The sequence below is a fragment of the Hippopotamus amphibius genome, chromosome 4, assembly GCF_030028045.1.
Source record: "Hippopotamus amphibius kiboko isolate mHipAmp2 chromosome 4, mHipAmp2.hap2, whole genome shotgun sequence".
NCBI lineage: Eukaryota > Metazoa > Chordata > Mammalia > Artiodactyla > Hippopotamidae > Hippopotamus > Hippopotamus amphibius.
The window spans coordinates 74,953,449-74,973,036 of record NC_080189.1 but is presented as its reverse complement, the minus strand read 5'-3'; the positions used below and the strand labels follow the sequence as shown (position 1 = coordinate 74,973,036).

General features: G+C 44.5%; 1 long non-coding RNA gene across 1 annotated transcript; it reads left to right on the top strand.

The window, feature by feature from the left end:
* The first annotated feature begins 453 nt into the window (after positions 1-453).
* LOC130850947 (uncharacterized) lies at positions 454-6,663 on the top strand. The gene is made up of 3 exons (XR_009053078.1): positions 454-523; positions 6,409-6,462; positions 6,595-6,663. It is a non-coding gene; the product is annotated as an uncharacterized LOC130850947 (long non-coding RNA).
* Positions 6,664-19,588: the final 12,925 nt, after the last annotated feature.

Sequence of the window (19,588 nt, the reverse complement as noted above, 5' to 3'; positions counted from 1 at the left end):
CTCCAGAGTGGCTGTTAGCAATTTACATTCACACCACCAGAGTAGCAGGGTCTTCTTTCCTCCATGCCCTCTCCAGCATTTCTTGTTTTTCGACTTTGTGACGATGGCCATTCTGACTGGTGGAAGGTAATACGCCCTTGTACTGTTGATTTGCATTTCCTGCCTATTTTGTTGGCCAGAAAGGGCATTTGGGTTTTCCCATAATATCTTATGGAAAAACCCCAACGCCCTTTTTGTCCAAACCAATCATTGCGATGCTGAGCAGGTTTTCATGGGCTTTAATGGCAACTGAAATGTACCTCTTGAAATACAGTTCCTGCAATTCTGAATTGTTTTCAAGTGCTTCTCAATGAGTTATCCCAATACATTTTTCAACAGTGGGTGTCATTTACAACCCTGCAGGCCTTGTGAATTGCAGTGCCCCTGAGCACCTGTTTTCAACTTGTTGTTTCAGGAACTGGCCACAAAGCAGCAGCATTGCCTGAAGCCCCACTCCAGTTCCTGAGGCAACCTGAGCCTTCGAGTAAGACCTCAGCTTATTGGAAATTAGAGTGGCCTATTAATGTCCAAACACCCCAGGCCCTGTGTCTCATTCCTCCCTCCTCTTCCCCATCATCCCCTGGAGAAATTCTAAGCTGTGTAAAACCAGCTTTTGAGGGTGCTGTCTTCCCCCTGTGGGGAGCCTCTAAGGAAAGAGGCTGGAGGGGGGAGATGTGGAGATTAGGTGACATTTCAAATCTCTTCCTGCCAAGAGGGTCCACCATCCTTTGGGTGTCCCAGGCATGTTTCAGCTATAGGTTGTCACTCCTGCACCTGGAGATTTGGGACCTGTGTAGTGGGAATCAGGCAGTACAATTCTAGGGACATCCGAGTTGCTACAACTTGCCTGACTTCATTCATTACATGGCTGAGTAATATTCCATTATACATTTGTATCACATCTTCTTTATCAATTTTTTTCCTTCCAAGGACATTAAAGATTACTTCCAAGTCTAGTCTCTCGTAAGCAGAGCTGCACAAAATGTTGGGGTGCCTTGTCTTGCCGATTTATGGTCCTCCAGAGATACAAGCCCAGGAGTGGACGTGTCTTATCCTCTGTAGCTCTATTGTTTAGATATTTTAGGAAACTCCATAGTGTTCTCCAAAGCGGTTGTTAGCAATTTACATCCCCACCATCAGGGTAGCAGGGTTTTCATTTCTTTACGCCCTCTCCAGCATTTCTTGTTTTTTGACTTTGTGACGGTGGCCATTCTGACTGGTTGGAGGTGATACCTCTTTGTAGTGTTGATTTGCATTTCCCGTATATTTGGTTGGCCAAAAAGGGAGTTCCTGTTTCTCCCTAAGATGTTATGTTGAGCAGCTTTTCATATGTTTTAAATGGCAAGTCAAATCTACCTCTTGAAATCCGGTTCTTGCAATTCTGCTCTGCCTTAAAGAGCTTTTTAATGACTTACCGCAGGACATTTTTCAAGGGCAGGTGTTCTTTACTACCCTGCAGTTCTTGTGAATTGCAGTGACCTTGAGACCCAGTTTTCAACTTAATGTTTCAGGAACTGGCCACAAGGCAGCAGAATTGCTTCAAGACCCACTCTGGTTACTGGGGCAACCTGAGCCTCAGGAAAAGTCCTGATTAGAAATTACTGTAGCCTGTGCCTGTCCAAACACCCTAGGGCTTGTGTCTCATTTCCTTTCCTGTTTCCCCTTCATGCCCCAGACAAATACCAAGCTGTGCAAAGCTGGTTGTTGAGAGTGCTGTTTTCCCTAGGTGTTGAGACTCTAAGGAAAGAGCCTGAAGGTGGAACCCCACCACCAGGAGACATGGTACTTAGGTGACTTTTCAAATCTCTTCCTGCTCAGACAGTTCATCTTCCTGGATATCCCAGGCATGTTTTAGCTGTAGGCTGACATTTACTCTAAGATCAGGAACAAGACAAGGATGCCCACTTTCGCTTCTGTTATTCAACACAGTTTTGGAAGTTCTATCCATGGCAAAAAGAAGAAAAAGAAATAAAAGAAATCCAAATTGGAAAAGAAGAAGTAAAATGGTCACTGTTTGCAGGTGACATAATTCTATACATAGAAAATCCCAAAGATGCCACCAGAAAACTCCTAAAGCTTATCAATGAATTTGTTCAGGTTGCAAGATACAAAAGTAATGCACAGAAATCTCTTGCACTCCTATACACTAACAATGAAAAATCAGAAAGAGAAATTAAGGAAACAATCCCATTTACCATCATAACAAAAAGAATAAAATACCTAGGAATAAACCTAACTAAGGAGACAAAAGACTTGTACTGAGAAAACTATAAAACGCTGATGAAAGAAATCAAAGATGACATAAACAGATGGAGAAATATACCATGTTGCTGGGTTGGAAGAATCAATATTGTGAAAATGACTGTACTAACCAAAGCAATCTATAGATTCAATGCAATCCCTATCAAATTACCAATGACATTCTTCACAGAATTAAAACAAAAAATTTTACAAGTTGTATGGAAAAACACTAGACCCCGAATAGCCAAAGCAATCTTGAGAAACAAAAATGGAGCTGGAGGAATCAGGCTCCCTGACTTCAGACTATACTACAAAGCTACAGTAATCAAGACAGTTTTGTAGTGGCACAAAAACAGAAATACAGATTAGTGGTACAGGATAGAAAGCCCAGAGATAAACCCAGGCACACATGGTCATCTAATTTATGACAAAGGAGGCAAGAACATATGATGGAGAAAAGACAGCGTCTTCAATAAGTGGTGCTGGGAAAACTGGACAGCTACATGTAAAAGAATGAAATTAGAACATACCTAACACCATACACAAAAATAAACTCAAAATGGATTAAGGACCTAAGTGTAAGACTGGACACTATAAAACTCTTAGAGGAAAACATAGGCAGAACACTCTTTGACATAAACCATAGCAAGATCCTTTTTGACCCACCTCCCAGAATAATGGAAATAAAAACAAAAATAAAAAATCGAATGAAACTTAAAGCTTTTGCACAGCAAAGGAAACATAAACATGACAAAAAGACAACCCTCAGAATGGGAGAAAATATTTGTAAATGAAGCAACTGACAAAGGATTAATCTCCAAAACAGAGAAGTAACTCATACAGCTCAATATCAAAAAACCAAACAACCCAATCCAAAAATGGGCGGAAGACCTAAATAGACATTTCTCCAAGGAAGACATACAGATTGCCAACAAACATGAGAAGATACTCAACATCACTAATCATTAGGGAAATGCAAATCAAAAACCACAATGAGGTATCACCTCACACCAGTCAGAATAGCCATCATCAAAAAACACAAAAAATCTAGAAACAATAAATGCTGGAGAGGATGTGGAGAAAAGGGAACCCTCTTGCACTGTTGGTGGGAATGTAAATTGATACAGCCACTATGCAAAACAGTATGGAGGTTCCTTGAAAAACTAAAAATAGAACTACCATATGACCTAGCAATCCCACTACTGGGCATATGTCATGAGAAAATCATAATTCAAAAAGATACATGTACTACAATGTTCATGGCAGCACTATTTACAATAGCCAGGACGTGGAAGCAACCTGAATGTCCATCAACAGATGAATGGATAAAGAAGACGTGGCACATATACACAATGGAATATTACTCAGCTATAAAAAGAACGAAATTGAGTTATTTGTAGGGAGGTGGATGGACCTAGAGTCTGTCATACAGAGTGAAGTAAGTCAGAAAGAGAAAAACAAATACCATATGCTAACACATATATATGGAATCTAGATAAATGGAACTGATGAACCTAGTGGCAGGGCAGGAATAGAGACACAGACGTAGAAATGGACTTCAGGACTCGGGGGTGGGGGAGGGGAAGCTGGGACAAAGTGAGAGAGTAGCATTGACATATACACACTACCAAATGTAAAATAGATAGCCAGTGGAAAGCTGCTGCATAGCACAGGGAGATCAGCTCGATACTTTGTGACAACATAGAGGGTGGGATAGGGAGGGTGGGAGGGAGTCTCAGGAGGGAGGGGATCTGGGGATATATGTATACATATAGCTGATTCACTTTGTTGTGCAGCAGAAACTAACACAACATTGTAAAGCAATTATACTCCAATAAAGATGAAAAAAAATAAATAAAATCAGCACCCAACAAAGTAAGTGCTATTCACAGATCTAGGCCTTTAAGCCTGGCCCTCTGTCCACACCTGCAGTCTTTCCACAGCCAGCAGCCTTTGTCTTTCCTAAATAGAGTTCCTAGCAAACAATGAGCTGCTGTGGCTTTGAAGGTTGACAGCAAGTGCCTGGAAGAGACACAGCCAAGCTCATCGCTGTGCTGGAGCTGGAACCCAGCTTCTCATGGGGTCGGTGAGCAAAGCCAGGGGCTACTGTGGGCTTTCCTCGTGAAGTTTTCCCACCCCCACCCCTTGGCATGATGTTGACATTTTTAGTTCATTAAAACCATTGTGAGTTAATTAGGCACAAAACACCTTTAAAGTTCCAAGTTTGGAGATTACTTATAATAAAAGAGATCAAGAAAGAACATCAGAGGAATGGAAGGTGAATGGGAAAAGGGTGGTTTGGGGCAGTCACTAGAGTTTCAAGAAAAGGGAGTTTCAAGGAAGAGAAAGTTGGTAAGAGTGCCAAATGCCACAGAGAAGAGGTGCAAGATAAGGAATCTCTGTGCTCAGGAGGCCTGACCTTTAGGAGAGCACCGTTCACCTGGGGCAACATTTCACGGCATGGGAGGAGAAGCCCAAGGGTGAGTGGATGAAGAAGAATAGACAATAGGTGTCAGGTGTCGTGGGGGCCACCTCCTCCTATGAACGGAAATGGGAAGAGTTTGCCGTTAAATAGGAAAGAGATGTTTTCACATTGCAAGGACCTTCTTATGACCTTGCATGCCTCTATCCAGTGCCGAAGTCACAGCTTAGGAACTCTGATCTTGCCATCCTTCTTTGAATGGCTCATGGTAGGGTTTCAATAAGTATTTGTGGAAGGAAGCCTGCACTCTCAGAACTGCTTATATGCAGGTTGTTGAAAGCAGAATTAAAAAACAAACAAACAAACACACTGAAAAATTTCCACTCCTTCGTTTCTTAAGGTTTTGCCCTTCTTAATTGCGTGACCTTTGGACCAGTAACTTAACTTCTCTGGACCTCAGTTTCCTCATGTATGAAAGTGTAAAAATGCCTGGCTCATGTATAAGAGCACATGGCTCAGAGGAAGCCGATTATACCTTGTTGTTGTTGTTGTTATTCTCTTCATAACTGTTTGTCATCCTGGGAGCAATGGGAGGCATGTGACATCTGTACTACATATCCAAAGAACTCACAGAATACTTTTGTATGAGGGGAAAGGTTTGAAAAACTGCTCTTGCCTCCTGAAGCCCTCCCCTGGTGGAAACAAAATTGTTTTTAAAATGCAATACCATAGAAGCTCTTTTAAAAAAAATACTAATGCAATTCCAAAAAAGGTCTAAGAAATTTAAAAAGTCAATGTCAAGAATAAATCCTAATATAAACTAAAAAAATAAAAAATAATAAAAGGCATGCAAAAACAAAATTAAATATCTGTGTATATATGTACATATACATATGCATTTGTATTATAACCACAGCATGTACCTTGAGATCACTATCTTTTTGTAAAATTCTGTTGAAGTGTAGTTGATTTATAATGTTGTGTTAGTTTCAGGTGTACAGCAAAGTGAATCAGTTATGCATACACATATATCCACTCTGTTTTTAGATTCTTTTCCCATATAGGCCACTGTAGAGTTTTGAGTAGAGTTCCCTGTGCTATACAGTAGGTCCTCGTTAGTTATCTATTTTATACATAGTTGTGGTTATATGTCAATTCCAATCTCCCACTTATAGGGCTCTGTAAGGTTATCAAATATGTTGGACAAAGGGAGAATAAGATTACAAAAATCAGTGTAATCCAGGTTTCATATTTTTGGTTGACACATTTATTTAAGGTAGTATTATTCCTAGAGCAATGAATGGGGAATGCACTTTGTTCTTTTTTTTTTAATGGTGGTACCATTGGTTTTTCACATTATGTAAGTTTCATGTGTACAGCACTGTATTTTGACTTCTGTATATACTACAGTGTGCTCACCACTAAAAGTCTGGTTTCCATCCGTCTCTATACAGTTGACCCCTTTACCCATTTCAACCTCCCCCCATGCCTCTTCCCTTCTAAGAACAGATCACTGCTCTGTTCTCTGTATCAGTGTGTTTAATTTTGTTTGGATTGTCCATTTATTTTATTATTTTGTTTTGTTAACAGCATGCATGAGTTAGGCCCTCTGGTAGATTTCAAAATTCCTGCCAACAAGACCCATTGGACTTTAAAAAATTTAAATTTCAGCACTCAGTGTACGTGTTATTTTTATGCACAAACAGCAGCAGGATCAGGAAGTCAAATAACGGAGGAAGAAATAACAACTGTGGATGAAGGTAAGATGTGTATGTATACAACCCATAGAACTAGAAGTATAGTGATCAACGATCAAAAACATTGTAAAAGATTTTGTGTGTCTCTAAATTGCAGAATCACTTAAGGATTATTTGTTTGGTTATCTTCCATAGCATAAGAAATTGAAATTTCTACCCCCAAATTGGTTTGAAATCTCCTAAGCCTTCTTACAAACATAATAGGTAAGTATGAATGAAGCACTTTAAGTAATGTGGGGATTTGACTGGGGACAAAAACATACCTTTGTCCCCTACACCTGATGTGTTACACTCCATTCTTCTTGAATGCTTTCGCATTTTAAGAAGTGTTTTTATGCAGATTTACATGCTAACTATATAGTGTCCTCTTTCTGTTTCCTTCATGAAAGCTGGTATTCTCCCACCTGCTGTAGGTGCAGGCAAAGGTAAAATAATTCATCTACGTGACTTTCTACATGTGTGAAATTTGCGATGTTAAACTTGGGGAAGTGCAGCATGGGTTAAAAGAGAAAATATTTAAAAGAAGCTTTGCAACACCAAAAGGAAGGTAAGATCCTGCAAGATCCTGACTTTAAAATTCATGTCTAGTCTTTTTTACAAGGAGAAGGCCACACATTGAATTCACCTTTTCTCAAGACTTATCTCAGGTCCAAATCCTAATCTTGGCTTTTAATGCTATGATTGTGGTTGGACCAGACAGGACCCACACTGTGCCTTCATCACAGACCCTCACGATGGCCATGCCACCTATCAAGGGTTCAGAAATATTAGTCCTGTGTTGAAAACAGTCAGAAGAAATCACATCAACCGAGCTCCCCGTTCTAATCTGATTTACCTGTACTCCTCCCAGACACATTGCTGGCATCACACGACCCTGTCCGCTTGGAATTTCGGCTTCTCCGTACCCTCCAAATGACCTGGAACTGAAAGTCTCCCCAGTGGGATCCCCTCTGAGCAAATGTTCAGACAGCCTGCGTGCTCTACTCAGCTGTGTTATTCCATTTCTTTCTTTGCCTAACTGCTCAAGTCCCCTTCTCCTGAGGAAGAGTCAAGAATCACAATGAATTACTTTTGTTCTCCTTTATAGCTCACATCAGAATTGCCTATAGGTTCGTGAGCTCTTCCCTACCAGAGATGTGCAAACAGACCTAAAACCAACTAGCCACTCAGTCATCAGTTGAGGGCTCTGGGAGAGGACCTTTGAGATCCCTTCCAGCCCCTGGCTGTTAAGAAAACTAGTGCAGGTCTGTGATTGCTAGAGGTAATTGGTTTGGCTTGGTTTGGTTTCAGGAAGTGACTTGGCTGATGTGGGAAGTAAGAACTGTTCACAGTCGTTTGTATTCCGTTGACCTGGGCTGGGCCGCAGCTGGAAGGGAAAGGCAGTGGGAAGAGGGCGGAAGGGAGCGCCTCGCCCCTTTCCTGGCCTGTGCCCGGTGCTGACACCATAGGGCTATCAGAGATTAAGGACTGCAATAAACAGCCAAATAAAGCCCTGGAATCAACACAGCAGGGCCTGCTTCCAAGTACTAAGCCAGCTGCTGCCTCCCGAGGGGTAAGGAGGCTCCGCAGTAATGATGAACTGCCTCCTTTCCGTTGTCACTATATTCTGGGCTCCTGCCATCTGGCCCCACCCTGCCTTCTCTCCCAGGCACCCAGCCTGGACCTGGCATGCAAGTCTGGCCAGGCTCTTCTCTCTTCCACCTCCCACACGTTGTGCCCCCTCCCTGCCCCCCAAGGAACGCTCATCTACCCCCAAGCCCACATGGATGACTCCATCCCCCACTGAACCCCCTTTCCTTTGTCTGAATTCCTATAGCAGGTCTTGTTGCAATACAAAGAGAAGTGAGTTTCTGCATAGATATGGAGGGAATAAACTAGCAGTGGAGGAAATTGTTGCAATACAAATAGAAGTGATTGTTCTTTTTCCTCTTGAGAGCAAGGAAAACAAAGAGAACATCAAGCAGGCTAGAGGAGAAAGATAACGGTGCCTGAAAGAGTTAAACAATCTTTGTTATTCTTTAGCTGTTACTCCTAACAAACCCTTGTAGCTAAACTTGTCCTACACAAATCTGGTCACTCTCTGACTCCATACAAATTACACCTTCACCTGGCATTTCTTCCCCCTCCCCACCCTCCTTTGTAGCACTCTTCATTTCAGAAAGAAGGTCGTGGGCCGATAACTTCAGGGACACCAGACCCGGTTGCTGCGCTGCCTGATGCCAGCTTTGGCTATGAATTTGCAGAAGAAAAGAATGCAAGATCCTCACCACCTGGACTCATCATTTACCTGGACTGCGAGCCCCACATATAAAATCTTCCCCGACTCCCGAGGAGCAGGGGGCACAGTTCTTGAGGCGCTAGCCTTCTGTGTCTTCCCTTCTGCCTGGCAGAAAAATACAGCCATCTCTTTCTTCCTCCAAAATCTCTGCCTCCATATTTCTGTTTGGCCTCCGTGCACAGAGCAGCCGTTATTACAGCAACAGCCCCACCTGTGACTCTTTGGGGAACCACCCTGCACCATCTCTCTGCCCATCCTACGTGGGCTGCCTCGAGGGTGAGGAAAAGGATTCACAGTGTAGCCTCTGAGGCCAGACTGCCAGGTTCAAATCAGGCTCAGGCATTTAAGAGTTGGGAGAACTGGTGAAAGTTTCCACCTTGCTCTCAGCTGCTGTTTCTGCACCTTAGAAAATGGGGGTTCACATGCCTCTTCCCTCACAAGGTTGTCTGAGAAATAAAATGAGGAAATGGACGTAAAGTGCTGAGTACAATGCCTGGTGCGTAGCAGACACTCAGTGAACATTATCTGATGCTGGTGATGGATCCTGGGTGTGTGCCACGAGATCTGCACCCACATTTCTGCTCTGCTGTGGGCCCATGACTTCCATCCTCAGCTCTCTAACTGTCCAACAAGTTAATGAGCAACATCTTCGCCACCAGGCAGCTGTGCCAGTGAAACGGACGATGCGTGTGGGAGCCCTCGGCGTGCGCTGACGTGAGCTGCCAGTGTGAGATTGCCTCCTGAGTCCCCATGTGCTTTGCACAGCTCTGGGACAAAGCAACGACTCCCTAAACGCTCGCTGATTGATGCGAACGAAGACATCTGCTACAGCCTGCAGGACGGGGGTAATGCTGTTGTTAGTCTTAACATCGTCATTAACATGCTGACCCAGGAAGAAAAAAGGCTGACGAGACCTGGGGCCTGTTCACATCTGATCCAGGGCCACGACCTCTCTGCGGCCTCCATGAAGCTCCCAGGAGGGCCTTTCCTTGGCCCCACTCCACCTTTTCCCTGTTGTCCCTCTGCTCGGACCCCAGGCCAGGGGACTCCAGGACGGCAGCTCCCCTCACAAGCTTCGGGCTTCCTGGCAGCAACACAGAAGCATCCTAATTCTGACATGAGACTCAGAAGGACCAGTGCTTACTGTTCTGTATTTGCGTTCTCTGCAGTTGGGCAAACTTTCTCTGGTTTCATTTAGAGTCAGTTGATGTGAGCACGAAAGGGCTGAGCCTGGATTCTGAGCCATGCGCGGAGATGAAGTCCCCTTTGTGAGGCAGAAAAGCAGGGGAGGTCAAGAGAAGGAGGAACAGCTCACCCTGGACCTGAGGTTATACTTGCCAGTTTCACTTCCTTAAATCAGTCAGTGACCCCCTCTCGTTCATTAGTAACCTATTAATCTGCAACAAACTTCATCAACTCTAATGTGTATGTTGTGAGCACCTACTATGTGCCAGGTACTATTCTAGGTGATGCGTAAACAGCCACAAACATAACAAAGATCCCTGCCTTCATGGAGTTTCGATCTAGTCGGAGAGAGACAATCAACAAGATGGATAAGAAAAATATGTAGTAGTACATCAGATGATAAGAAGTTCCTAAAGAAAAAAGCTAAAGCAGGGAAGGGGACTGCTGAATGCCTGAAAGAGGGTGAAGCATCCGATAGGGTAGCCAGGAAAGCCTTTGTTATGGGTCGAATTGGGTCCCCTCGAGACTCGTGTTAAGGTCCTAACCTCCAGGATCTCAGGCTGTGACTTTATTTGGAGACAGGGCCTTTACAGAGGTTATCAAGTAAAAATGAAGTCCTTATGGTGGGAGCCATCAGGTTGGACCAGTGTCCTTATAAGAATGGTGAATTTGGAGACGCACACAGGGAGAATGCCATGCAAACATGGAGACGGCCCGTCTCCAAGGCAAGGGAGAGGCCTGGAACAGACCCTTCCCTCAGAACCCTCAGAAGGAACCAGCCCTGCCAACATGTTGCAGCCTCCAGAACTGTGAGACGGACACTTCTGTTGTTTTAGGTGCCCAGTTTGTGGGACTTTGTCATAGCTGCCCCAGGACACTAACACAGCCTTGCTGAGAAGACCTGGAAAGGGGGGACGTCAACCATGTGAACACCTGAGGGGAGCGGCAGCCCAGGCAAAGGAAACAGCAGGTGCAAAGGTCCTGAAGGTGCACCTGGAGTTTAAGGACCAGCAGGATGTGTGGCTGGAGCCCGTCAGCGAGGGGAGAGAAGCAGAGGAGGCCAGGATAACAGGGCCAGAGCACACAGAGCCTAGATGTTTCCTCCATCTCAGAGGAGAAACCAGTGGAAGGTTTCAAGCAGAGAACGAAATGCCTTGTTTTTTGACGAGGTCACTTTGGCTGCTGAGTTTTCAGCTGACCAAGGAGGGGCAAGGCAAGTACTTAGGAAGCTACGGGGAGAATCTGAGCACGATACCAGGGTGATTTCCGCCGGGCGGTGGCAGTGCCGTGGTGGCTTTCAGCCCTCCTGGTACCCACTCCAGGTGTTCCCAGCACAGCCGCGCAGAATGACATAGAAGCACAGAACCCCTGCAAGGTCCACCAAACAGCACCACCCAGCAGGGAACCAGGTCACTGCGTGGGGCCACCCACGGAGGCTTTGAAGTTCTTCCTCTGTCAACGACACCTCAACTTGCACCTCGCAGAGTCCTTCAGGCTGCCTTCTCATCAGGCTTTCCTTCCCAGAAAAAATGCAGAAAAATGAGTTGCAGTTTTGTTAACACAGATTCTGGAGGCTGCAGTTAGCCAAAGTGAAAGGCAGTTTGCCTCAAATACAGGTATTATATTAACAGGCCCTCCACACAGACTTTTTAAGGTGGTCCCAGACTTTCGATTCAAATTTTCCATTGTGTAGCCAGAGAAAAACTTTATCCTTTATGGGAAATACCTTCTGCCTTCAGGACAATGTTGTGAGAAAGGAATTTTTATGTACAAAGTACTCAGCTCAGCACACAGTGCGCATTTAACGCTTAATGACTGTTGACTGACGGCCTCTGACGTTGTTGGGACCAAAATGTGAGATATTAGCGCCATCTGGTGGGCATGTGGTGATCCTGCGCAGCATTTGAGTCAACTGTAAATGCGTGTCCTTGAAGCCCTGGTTAAATCAAAGGACACAGTGAGGCACCGTTGTGAGTGAGAGCCAATGGTTTGGCTGCTCTGCCTTACTGGGCCACGGTCCGGTAGGTTCTTGTTTTCTGTTTTTACAATCAATGCAGAGTCTTTTTTTTTTTTTTAATAATACAAAAATCAAGGGAATGAGAAAGGGGCAGAGCTGTAAATATTGACACTTGAAGGGGTCAGGAAGGCACTGTCATCTGCAGTCTTCTAAGATGAGGAGGGTGAGGGCCAGGATGGGATGGATGAGGCAGGTCCTCACGCCTCCGAGCTCCCTGCCGTTGACCCTCAAGACAAAGTGAAAAGTCCCAAATAAGCCTAAAAGCACCTCCGGATCTGAGCCCTGCTTCCTTCTCCAGCCTCTCCTCTGGGTACTGCTCCCCAGCCCTACCCCACTCCCCGCGAGACACGTTCGCTCCACTCCAGCCGAACTCAACCTTTCAGGCACCCGGCTCCCAAGCCTGAGAACCATTCATTCAACCACCGATTAGCGAGCGGGCACTCAGGGCACTAGGAAGTGCTGTGCCCCGTTCTGGACTGCATCTGTGACCTAGATGCATGTTGGCTCCGCACACGGGGCTTGGTGCCCTGGATGAGGCCGCCCGTCGGCAGCTCCTCTCTGCTCCTCACTAAGCGACTCCCCGGCTGCCCCAGTCGCGGCGCTTTCAGGGAAGCTGGCCCGGCCCCTCCGGCCTGCGTGAATTCCCCTCCAGTGGGTGCCTCCGACGCCCCAGGTTTACCCCGCAGGTAAGTGTCACAGGCCCAGGTGAAGGATGCAGTTCACTGCCCAGTGATGCTGCAACATCTGCGGGATTCTCAGCTTCACGCGGCAAGCTCTGCCGGCTCCAAGCCCCCATGGGTGACGGGGGATGGCTAACGATCTCCTGCAGCTGGAGAGGGCGAGGTCGCTTTTGGCACCTCCCAGTGTTGTGGTGTTTGCCTGTCGGTGGAGCACATTCCTGAACGCTTATTGTGAAGATAAATCCAAGCCCCCTTTCCCAGGGCAGGTTCCAGGTAAGCCACGGCTGAGGTCTGCGCCAGCAGCAATCAGTCCAGGGGCCCCAGGGCCACCATTGTCACATTCTTCCTCCAGGCTCGGAACGCTGTCCACAGTTCAGCGGAGACCGTGGGAGGCCTTAGCTGAGCCCTGTTCAGGAATGACACTGTCACTGATAGGCGTGCGGAGAATTCTTGTTCTCTGCTCAACTTTCACACCCACCCCACACGGTCACCCCAACAATCCTGCCAGGGCTAAACTTTGGCCACTCTCAGATCCCATGAGGGCTAAGAATTTCCCTGACTCTCACGGTGGCTGAGCAGCTCTGCTTCCACAGCCATTTATGAGTGGCTGGAACATCCCAGGTGAGGCTTCGGTGGGCAGCCTGCTGCCCTAGATAGGGGTAGGGGTGGGGGGGACAGAATGCAAAGCTCCGTTTCCTTCCCTCCTCCGCTTTCCCATGAGAAAGCCTTGAGGGCAGATCCAAAAGGAAAAGAAGGACAAGTCCCCTCAGTCACTTGCATTGGCCCTAGTGGTCACCACTGGGCTTCTTTTGTTCTTTGGCACAGGCGGGGTTGGGACCACAACGTCCCTGGAAAGGCCAGAGTCAAGATGCCGAGATCAGCTAGCGGTCCTAGAGGAACCCGTGTTTTCCACTGTGCATTGAAATTCCCATTTGCCCGGGGCTGAGCTTCCCCTCAGAATCAAAGAGGTCAATAAAGGCTGGAGACAAAGTACAAACAAGGCCTGGAAGCCAGAAGACGCCCACAGAGACGGCGATAAATAGGTATTTCAGAGCGGCTCAGGCGGTGGGCGTGGTGCATTGCGGCTTCTCTGGCTGGCAGTGCCTGGCCTCTGGGTCTCCAAACAGTCCTTCAGTTTTGGAGATGCCAGGTTGTTTTGGACTCAAGGCTTGACTGTTTCTGGGTCACAGTAGGGAGGATTCACAAAAACAAAGGCTCCCTCTGGGTGACAGATATGGCCCTTCCTGTATCTCATGCTCTGGTACTTAGCCCTCCTGACGTGGAGGTACTCTTTTTGGTTTTTTTGTTTGTTTGTTTTAGAATTTATTTTATTGACGTATAGTTGATTTACAACATTGTGTTAATTTCTGCTATACAACAGAGTGATTCCGTTATACATATATATATTCTTTCTCATATTCTTTTCCACTATGGTTTATCACAGGATATTATATATAGTTCCCTGTGCTGTACAGTAAGACCTTGTTGTTTATCCATTCTATATGTAATAGTTTGCATTCGCGAATCTCAAACTCCTCATCCATCCCTCCCCTATCCAACCCACCCCCACCCCACCCGGCCCCTTGGCAACCACAAATCTTTTCCCTGTATCTGTGAGTCTGTTTCTGCTTCATGTATAAGTTCATTTGGATGTACTCTTTTTTGACAGCATTATTTTTCTTTTCTTTTGAGAAATGTTGTCCATCTTAGGGTTTTTTTTTTAAATGGTGCAAATCCTGGCAATTCAGAGCTGCTTGGCATCTTGAGTTAGATATGAGAAAAGAGCCCAGTTTTCTCCCACTATTTCCTCTGTCTTTTGGTTTATTTCACTCAGTGTTCCAGTAGGAAGATCCCTGGAATGTGAGTCAGGAAACCTGAGTTCTGGCCCCTTCCCCGCCTTCTTGCAGGAACTGTGACCTTGGGAAAGCCATTTATCCTCTCTGAGCCCAATTTTCTCACATTCCGTGATGAAGCAGAATCACAGGGAGGGAGGAGACATGGTTAGTTTGCGGTGCCACCATGTCACAGCTGTTTTGATCCTCTGTTGGAGAGATCATTCGTTCATTCATCCACTCCCTCAATCATCCATCAACTATTTAACATATGCAGGAGTCATGACAGGCATGAAGATGCAAAGTTGAATAAGACATGGTCCTGGCCCATGAACAGGCAACATGCTATGGTGGAAAGAGTGCTGATTTTCTGAAGGACACAGCCAGGTCCCAGTGCTAATTAGCTTTATGAGCTTAGTTTTGATAACTTCTCTGAGCTTTAGTTTACTCATTGGCGTAATGGGGTTATTGTATAGGGTGACCAACCATCCCATTTTGCCTGAAACTGAGGAGTTCCATAGGACACAGGACTTTCAGAGCTAAACCATAGGAAGTTCCAGGCAAACTGGGAGGATTTGGTCACCTACATGAGAGCTGAATTGAGAGGACACATAAGTAGGGCCTAGCCCAGGGCCCAGCATCTAACAGCTGCTTTATCAGCACAAGTCTTTTGTGGATATGTGCGCACACAGCCAGACACCCACCCACACAACTCATCACAAGATAAAGGAAAAGAAAAATGTAAACAAATAAATATGCTACAGCTAAGGCGGCACATGGGAGAGCAGCCCTGCTGAGAGGAGCCAGGAGAGGAGGCTGCAGAGGAGCTAGGGGCTGGGTGCTAAAGGGGGAGGTGGATTTGGTTAGGTGAGGGTGCTGGCTAGGGAGGTGCAGCTATACTTGAAATATTTGTAAACGCAGGAAAGCTTAACAGCTTCAAGCTCTTAAGGGGTGTTCTGTGTGGCTAGAACAAGCAGGGAAGATCCTAAAGGTAGGTTTGACTCACCTCAAAAAGGCCCTGTGTGCGATTCTAAAAGGCTTGGACATCATTTTGAAAGTTTCCAAACACTTCAAATGATGCATCCTTCTGGTGGAAACAAGGTCAAAAACCAACACCTTTCCCAATACATATATAGTTATGTATAAATAACGCACATGTATTGTGTAAATAAAGAATACAAAAAAACAAGATATATTTAAAGAAGCAGATAAAAGGTAAACATAAGTAGTAGTTCTGTTTAGGAAGCCTGTGCTCCAATGAGTTATCTTGCCTGCTTCATCAAGTACGCACACCCCATGGGAGAGACCGCTACTTTAGGCAGTGGAGAATCATGGCAGATTTTAGACGAAAGCAAAACACTTGACGTGATCAGATTTGATTTTTGGAAAATGACCCTTAGAGAAGGGCCTGGAGGCAGAGAGGCCAGTAGGAGGCTATTGTCAAAGTCCAAGAGAAGGTTCCAGTGCCCCTGATTAAGGTGGTAGCATAGGTGTGCAGGGAAGGTGACAGACTGGGGAGGGATTTAGGAGGTAAAATCAAGAGGGCATGTGACTGAGAATGAATCTGTTGAGTTAAATAAGTTTCTGAATGCATGCATCTTGAAACATGTCCACAAGGAGAGGTGCGCCCTAGAACTACATTCAATTTCAGTGACTTTTTTGATCCATATTCCAGATGTGACACAGAGAAACAATCAGGGCCGTATTATGACTTTTGTGGGCCCTAGAAACGTTGCCTTCATGGACCCCTTCCTCCATTAGAAATAATAATAATAATAATAGTTATATATAAATAAGTATTTATATATGTGAAAGTATATTTTACAGCTGCATTGTATAGAGATGAATAAAATCAAGGAGTAGTATATTCCTTTTCCCCCCTGATTTTAGAAGAAATTAAAATATTTTCATGGGTTTCTAAAGGTGTGGTAGGCCTTAGGTACTGTGCCTCTGGTGCCAAAAGACAAGCCAACTCTGAAAACTGCCAGACAGGTGATGCTGGATTCGGGCAGGTTCAGTATGAGCATGGAGCGCCATCTAGTGGCTCATATGCTTGCAAGGCAGCTGAGCTGCTTCTGCCCTGTGGAAATAAATTAATCTCAGCATCCCAGATCAGACCCAGTCCCTCTTACTCATCTCCAAACTGCCCTGGGTGCTGGGTTTTGAGGCTGTTTGATTGGCAGGTAGCCAAAGCGAGACCTCAAGAGTGCAGCAAGAGCACAGTAGTGCCCCCAAATCAGCTAAGAGCCAACAGTTTAATCTTTTCATCTAAGTTATTTAATGCAGTAGTAGTTTTCAACATTTTTGTGCTTGAGGCAATACATTGAATGGGAGTATAAGTGGACACCAGTTTAGAAAGCAAGTTTTAAAATGCTAGTTTAAAAAAAATCAGCTTTGCAATATTATCTCAGTATTTCTCACTTTGTTCTCCACTGGGATTCCTTCTGTATCTACTATGCAAAGTTATCCCGTACTTAGTAAGTGGCCAGTGCTTCTTTGTAGCCAACTTGAGATGACTTCATACAGACTGTCGCCTGTTCTGTGCTGCAACTTGAGAGTCGCTCAACTGAGCACTTTATCTGACATGTCACCAGAGTGGGTACATCTTCAGGGAAAGGCAGAGAAAGGCTTCAGAGGAGGCTTAGCTGTGCACCCTGTGGTACAGAATGTGGTGCACACTGGCCAGCAACCACTGGGGTAATGTCATCTGCTTCCCAAAGCGAGGATTTGGGAGGTTTTCTTCTCAAAGACATGTAATTGTAAATTAATAATTGCTACCATACACATTTTCATAAGCTGGACTGTTACCCCCACAAATGCATATGTTGAAGTCCTAACATCCAGTACCTCAGAATATGATCTATTTTGGAAATAGGGTCATTGACAATGTAATTCATTAAGATGAGGTCGGTCATGTTGCAGCAGGATGGGACCCCTAACTCAATATGACTGATACTCTTATAAGATGGGGAAATTGGGACAACACTTATCTCATTTTTTTGTACCTCAATTCATAGAGGGAAGATGGCATGAAGACACAGGGAGAAAACAGCCATTTACAAGCCAAGGAGAGAGGAATAGATTTTTGACTCACAGACCTCAAAATTATGTATATTGTTAAAAAAAAAAAAAAAAAAGGTGTAGCCAGGTTGAGAACTATTGGCATAGAGGATTCTTTCATTTCTCTTCATCTATCTGGCCTGTATCCATCCTTTACATTTCCTCTTAGATTTCACTTCCTCTGCAATCTATATCTGATCTGATCCCTCTCCCCTTGCTCCCTCCCTCCCCATCCACTTGGACCATGTGCCCATCTTTCATATTTCCATTGCAACTTCAGTAAGCTCTTATAATACTTTGACAGTTGCTTTGGTCTATGTGTATATTAATGTGGTGTATCACATTTACTGATTTGCAGATGTTGAACCATCCTTGCATCCCAGGGATAAATCCCACTTGATCATGGTATATGATCCTTTTAATGTGCTTTTGCATTAGGTTTGCTAATATGCTATTGACAATTTTGCATCTATATTCCTTGGGGATTTTAGCGTGTAATTTTCTTAACTTGTAGTGTCCTTATCTGGCCAAAGTAATACTGGCCTCATAAAATGAACCTGGGAGTGTTTGCTCTTTTTCAGTCTTTTGGAAGAGTTTGAGAATGATTTGTGTTAATTCTTCTTTAAACTAGTAGAATTCACTAGTGAAATCATCTCATCCTGGACTTTACTTTGTTAGGAGATTTTTGGTTACTGATTCAATCTCCTTACTCATTATTGGTCTGTTCATATTTTCTATTTCTTCATAATTCAGTCTTGGTAGGTTGTAAGTTTCTAGGAATTGACCCATTTCTTCTAGGTTATCAAATTTGTTGGCATATAATTATTCACCATTATCTCTCATCCTTGGTATTTCTGTGGCAAATTAGTTGTAGTATCTCCTCTTTCGTTTCTAATTTTATTTATTTGCATCTTCTCTTTTTTTCTTAGTTAGTCTAGCTGAAGGTTTGTCCATGTGTGCAGCTCCTGACTCAGAACTCTGGATGGAGCAAGAGAGAAACGAGCCTCTTTGGCAGCATCCACACAGCTGAGGAATCCAGGCGCTCACTCACACAGTCTCACTTCCCCCCACCAGGAGAAATCACAGGCCAAGAAAGACTCTCTTGGCCCTGAGCTGAGCTACCTGGGGGAGGCACGATGCAGGTAAAGTCAGCTTTTCCTCTGACCTTCTTTGATGTGTCCAATCTCAGATTTTTTTTTTCTCTAATGATGTCCTGGAACTTCTTTGCTGGACTCTTGGACTTCTGCAAAGTTTCTGTGATCTGTGGGTGATTGTCAAATTGGTGTTCTTTAGGGGGAAGACAGTAGAAAACTTCCATTTTGCCATTTTGATGATGTCACTTTCTGACAGATACCTTTAAAAACACAAACTAACACAGCTTACACAAGAAGAAACAGATAGGGACTTCCTTGGCAGTCCAGTGGTTAAGACTTTGCTTTCCAATACAGGGGTGAGGGTTGGATCCCTGGTCAGAGAGCTAAGATCCCACATGCCTCTTGGCCAAAAAACAAAAAACATAAAACATAAGCAATATTATAACAAATTCAATAAAGACTTTAAAAATGGTCCACATAAAAAAGAAAGAAGGAAGGAAGGAAAGAAAGAAAGAGAGAGAGAGAAAGAGAGAAAGAAAGAAAAGACGAAAGAGATAACTTGTAGTCCTATATCAATGAAGGATTTGAACTCATACTTTAAAATTTGTATCAGTTTGCCTGCATCCAGTCTGGAGCTTAAAACCACACAGGAGGTTAAATGGGAAATTTAAAATAAAGAATCATCAAACTCTGAAAACAGAGGAACTATAAGATAAAATCAGTACTGACAAGAATGTGGAGTAACTGGAACTCCCACACATTGCTGGTCGGAATGCAACACAGCATAGCCAGTTTGGAAAACAGTTTGGCAGTTTCTTGTAAAGTTTAACAGATCCTTACCACTGAATTCAGCACTGCCACTCACAGATATTTACATAAGAGAAGTAAAAGAATATATCCAGACAAAGACTTGTCCTTAAATGTTTATAGCCGACTTCGTCATAAGAGCCAAAAACTGAAGCCACCCAAATATCTACCAACTG